The sequence below is a fragment of the Apodemus sylvaticus genome, chromosome 15 (assembly GCF_947179515.1).
Source record: "Apodemus sylvaticus chromosome 15, mApoSyl1.1, whole genome shotgun sequence".
NCBI lineage: Eukaryota > Metazoa > Chordata > Mammalia > Rodentia > Muridae > Apodemus > Apodemus sylvaticus.
In genome coordinates, this window is record NC_067486.1 from 39644014 (window position 1) to 39650282 (window position 6269).

Here is a 6269-nt window from a genome sequence, read left to right on the forward strand (position 1 = left end):
TGCCCTGTATGCCTGCAGATGTGCATGTTGCTTCACAGATGTGAAGGTTGGGAAGTGGGCAGTTCATATACGTAAAGAATCCCTTGCCGTCACTGAAATCAATTTAATGAGGGAGAATCTGAGAACTTTTCATATATAATTGATAAATTTTACTGCAGTAGCTAAATGACAATTTTGCATCTTCAGTTAATAAACGTAAAGTTTAGTAAATTTTTATATTTTTATAACTGACTTATTTTTATTCTTAACATGCTCATGCGTTAGTCAGCTTTCTGTTATAGCAGAATGCAGGAGATGATTTATAAAGAGAGAGAGGAAAAGAAGGAGGAAGGAAGAAAAGAGAAGAAAGAAAGAAAGAAAGAAAGAAAGAAAGAAAGAAAGAAAGAAAGAAAGAAAGAAAGAAAGAAAGAAAGAAAGAAAAGTTGATTCTTGTTTAAAGTTCATGCTCACATCCTCACATTCAGTCAGTGCCAAGAAGCACTTCACTCTACAACTAAGGAAGCAAAGAAAGAAGAGAAACCTAGGAACAAAACCCCTTCAGGGGAATATCCTCAATTCACTGCTTAAGGAGTCTTCTGGGTAGTCAAGATACAAACTACAGCAGACTTCAGTACCTCACCTAACTATAAACTGCTATGCAAATGTTCTTTAGAATTTTAGACATATCTCAGGAACACAACATACTTAACTTCTCACAACCTAAAGAAAGACCATTTATAATTGTAAACTCAAATTCATACTTTCCTTTTAAATTAGACACTGAAACTATTTTCACAACAGTGATGTCAATTCTGAAAACATTGCATTTGAATGAAAATCTATGAATTATATAGCATCTTAAACAGTCAAAAAATAACAAGACAAAAGGTAAGCGATGCAGATGCGTTAGTACAATTGGTATCCCATTGGGGGTAGATGTTTTTACAGATTTCATAAAAACAGCAGTCAAAGCTATCTAATCCAATTTGTCAGAGTCCAGAAATACCAATGAATGAATATTGGCAAAACTAAAGATCATCAAAACATTGTAGTGGTTTAGTGGTGTGTATATTTTGATAGCATGTCCTAAGCTGACTTCATTAGTATGCACTGAGGATGTCATGTGTAGAGTTGCCTCCAAATATAGATAGAAATGATGTACTTTTTAAAATGTGCCTTAGATAGGGTTTCTATTACTACGAAGTGACACCATGACCAAGGCAACTCTTACAAAGGACAACATGTAATTGGGGCTGGCTTATCATTTCAGAGGTTCAGCTCATTATCATCTTTGGCAGGAGGCATACCAACATGCAGACAAACATGGTGGAGGAGAAGCTGAGTTCTACATCCTGATCCAAAGGCAGCCAGGAAGAGACTCCCATCTTCTACCAGCAAGCCAGGAGGAGGCTCTCAAAGCTCACTCCCACAGTGGCACACTTCCTCCAACAAGGCCACACCCCCTGGTAGTGCCACTTCCCATAGGCCAGGCATATTCAAACCACCACAATGTGTATTTATTTTTTGTGAAGGAAATGCTATGTGGAGTAAGATGACAACTTTCAGGAGTTGGTTCTGTCCTATTACATGGGTTCCTGGAACTGAATTCAAGTCATTAGGTTTGGCACCAAGTACCTTTATCTAATAGTACCAACCTCACAATCTGTGCTGCCAGTTAAAGAAAGAAACAACAAAAATAGATACACTGTAACAATTTTAGGAGGAGGGAAAAAATTCAAATTTTCACCTACCATGTATTATTACACATTTAGAATTTTACATCCTTCAGTCTTCACAAGCATATATATATATATATATATACGCTCTCTGTTGGCTCTGTTTTGTGGATTAAGAGTGTGAGACTTTCCCTGAAATAATGAAGAAACATCTACTCAGCAAAACCACCACACTAAAGAAACGAATCTACCAAACTCCAACTTGGGAAACTAGTAAGTTTATTAGACCTACTTACTCTGGAGTATGAGTGAAGGGTTACTTACAGGATCGTGGACAACACAATGCTCCACTGTTCCCAGGATGACTAATGACTCAGAGAAGCTGAACCCATGGAGGTCTGTACCATAGGCAGACAATTCAGCAGGTCATAATTACCTCCTATAGCAGTGCTTACTGCTTACTGTTATGATTCAGGTAAGTTTCAGGGACTTTCTGAGACTTAGTAGTTGTATTTGTCCTCAGTCTGAATGAGCTGCCCCTTTACAGGTTCCTGATCCTAAAAGAGCTTCCCTCCAGGATAGAATGTTTCATTTAAGAGGAAATTGCCAGGACATGAAATAGGTTCAGTGATGTGATGTAGTGCCCAGAGCTGAGAAATGCTGGTGCTGGCCTTCAAAAGCAAGCACTCTGTTTAAAATAGAAGATTCAAAACAGGTAAGAGAAGCATAGATTTTACTTAATACTGCTAAAAGTGAAATTAATCCAAAAATCATAAACTTTAAACTACTGGAGGTGCTCTTTGTTGGTTTTTTTGTTTTGTTTTGTTTTTGGTGTGTTTTGATTTTTATTTTAAGAAAATTTTAGTGTTTATCAGCACTAAAATTTTACTCTCTGAGCCTGAATCCATGGAGGTATACAAGATGGGGTACATTAGCTGTGGACAAGTTAGATAAAATTAACAAAACTACTTAAGACTAAATTAGCTAGTAAGGTGCATGTGAAAATATTTAGAAGAAAGAGGAAATACTTTCCCCATGTTTCCATGATCTCTTAAGATCTATTAATGGTTTATAAACAGCATTATTACTATATTTCATTCTCAAGGAAAGATTCTATAGAAGCAAACTAGATATATAGGGCGTCATATGTATATAAGCCGAAATAACTGGGTTTGTTTCTAGTAATATAATGGCATATATCTCAAAGGTAAACAACTTTTTCCCCATGATTTACACCTCAGCATTAAGAAACTTAAGCTCTGTATTTTAAGAGCATTTTGTAAAATGTTCAAATCTTATAGCATTGTTTGCTTTACATTTAAGTATTCCTTTGTTGGCTGGGCTATTTTATAAGTCACAGAAGAACTGAGTTTTGTATATTTTTCATTTATGGGTTTCAGATAAAAATTATGAATTATATACCCTAGTTACTTGTAATTATTTTTTCCTTTCAGAATTTTGGCACATCACCATTATGATTCCCATAATTAGATTCATTTACTTGTAAAAATACTTGCTTAATTCAGGTTTGTATAACACTAACCATAGCCTTGGCAGTTTATATACAGCAGAAGCTGTGGAGGATGGTGAGCTGCCATCAGGCTGCTATTGCTTTAAAGTTCTGTGGAGAGCCCTCTTCTCTGCAGCAGAGTTCCATCTTCTCATATCACAACAGAAAGAGAGAGAACACTCTTGAGTGTTTTGGGAAGAGTAGTAAGACCATTATATCCTTTAGAACCCCACCATCATCAGCTAATTACTCCCAAAGACAGTTCCTCCTAATATCACACTGGCATTTAAGATTCCAACCTGTGCATTTTGTATAAAAATAAGCATTCAGTCTGTTCTATTACTTAAGGCAAATTCAGGTTGCTTATGACTCTTAATAAAATATGCCAGTTTGTCTAACTTTATGCATAGCATCTACTCTCTTACTATTTTCCTCTTATTTCTTAGTTTAAAAAAGATTAGTTCCTCACTATGATCTAATACAACTTAAAGAACGAAGGACTTATTTTGACTTACAGTTCCTGGGGATACAGTCCATGGCAGAGGAAGTATGGTGGCAGCAGCAGTAAGCAACTAGGCGCATTGTGCCCATAGTGAGGAAGAAGCAATGAGTGCTTGTTCTCAGATTGCATTCTTTTTGTTTGTTTGTTTTTGGATTTGGTTTTTTCAAGACAGGGTTTCTTTGTATAGCCCTGGCTGTCCTGGAACTCACTCTGTAGACCAGGCTGGCCTCAAACTCAGAAATCCACCTGCCTCTGCCTCTGCCTCTCAGAGTCCTGGGATTGCAGGCGTGCGCCATGTGTGCCACCACCACCTGGCCTCAGATTGTATTCTTATTGTCCCATCTAGGATCCCATCCTGTGAAACAGTACCATGACCATGTAGGATGGGTCTCGCTGTCTCGGTTAACTTAGATAATCCCTTAGACTTGCCCACTTATTTATTTCATGATGCTTCCATGTCCCATCAAGTTGTCAGTAAAGATTAACCATCATAACTCCTATCTTTGTCAATGTCACATCCAGACACACCACTTTTAATCTTCTATCTCTCGTACCCATAAGCTTATGGTCATCTCATACTGCAAAATGCTTTTGGTCCAACTGCAAAAGTACCCATAGTCTTTAATAATTACAACATTTTATAAGTTCAAAGCACCGAGTATCATCAGGGACTAAAGGTGATTTCTTAACTTTAAGCTCCTAGTAGAAAAAAGGTCAAAAGCAAGTTATTTCCTGTAAAGAACAGCACAGAATGAACAATCCTCTTCCAAAGGGATGACTGAGGGCATAGCAAAGAATGGTTGAACCAAAGCAAGACTGGAATCCAGCAAAGCAAATGCCAAATCCAGAAACTCTGTACCTGGCGTCTAGGACAAGTAGAATCCTTTGGATTTCAAAGGGTTTGTACAATCTCATCCTCCAGCTCTGCCACCTGTGATACAAGTATTTTCTTTCTTGAGCCAGCTTGACTCTATCCTGCAGCTTTCGTGGTAGATATTTCATGGTCCTAGCACCCCCAAATCTTGGGAGGTCTCAATTACAACTTGGGCTTGACCTTCATGTAATAGTACCTCAGGTCCTCCTTGCAGGGACTTTGACCCTGTCACATGCTGCCTGGCTTTACTGGCTCTCTGGAGCCAAGAGGCACAAGAGTCATTAAGCCCTTCAATGTGACACCTTTCATGGATACAACAGAACTGAAAATACTGCCACCCAGGTGATTTGCCTGCTTTAAAACCATCCCATTTGTTCTTCTGTCTGCCTTTGATGCCTCTGCAAGAGTAGTATGTGCTCTTAGATACTGAGCCACCTCTGCAGTCCCATTTCTATATTAACACCATCACTAGCAAGCTAGCTGACAAAGCTCCACTCATTACGAATTCCAGGTAACAGCTGCAAGAAAGGAACTTCATAGAAGACTGGCAAGCAACTGTCAAAATGATTCTTTACACACTGGATTTTACTCCTAAATTAGATACTTCGTCAGTAATAAGACTTCCGACTTCCATAAGATGTACTGGTCTAACCTGTTCAAGGCAGTAATTGGCAGTTGTAAACTCAAATTATATAGTCGCCTTGGGATTGGGGCAACAGTTTCTCCACCTGCATATTTCTCATACCTGTCATTTCCATTTACTTTTCAATTATGCAATTTTTAAAAGAAGGTCAAGAGAATGCAATAACCAGTTCACTTGAAGGTAGTTTCCTATTAACACGCCAAACCCGCAGATGCGACGTATTGCACGTGGTGTATGATGATTCATGATTTAGAGGCATCAGATAGAAGGCTAAGCTGATATTAAATACATGTTTGTCACTGGCATCGCATCATGTATTATATATTATGCTACTTTTAAAACTAGTGTGATGTTCCTATAGCAGATCTGTCCCAGGGAGTCTTTGAAATGCTGGTTGTGGAACAGCGTGACCCATGCTTCAAGAAGTTTCCTCTGTGTCATGGAGCATGGCCTGCTCAAGCTGCCCAATGTGCCACTTTCTCCTCTTCTGCCTATGTGCCTGCTGCCCATGGTCACATATATTGCATTCTTTTGCACTTGGCCACTCTTAGTTGTGTGTTTTCTTCTCAGACTGAGATGCTTGGGTCTGGGTCACCTCTCTGAACTCCAGTCACTAAGCAGCTGGCATGAAGCGTTGAGCAAGGGTTGCTGAGCGCAGACTGCCTATGACATCTTTACAGACAATATTTGGGGATTAGTGGTTTCTGGTTTTTTTTGGTTTGGTTTAGTTTGCTTTAGGATTTTTTTTTTAATCTTTGTTTTTTGTATGCATCACATCATCAACTTTTCTAGTTATGTTTGAAGCAGCTAGCCCTAGAGGAGTGAATATGAAGTCAACCATTTACATCTTTTATTTAGATTTTTATTTCAGTACTTCCTCAAATACAAGACACTTGGTAGATTTCTGAGCAAATATGTAATTATTAGGGTTTTTTCCCAACCCTAATTTTAAAAAAACTTTTGTTTAATTTTTCAGTTTTCATACTACCTTATTGAGCTGCTAAGGAAGTTTTCCAGTTGCAACTTGTCAAATTTTATTCAAAGATACCTTGTGTTCTAAAACTGGCTGTGCTTTATTTAAATCA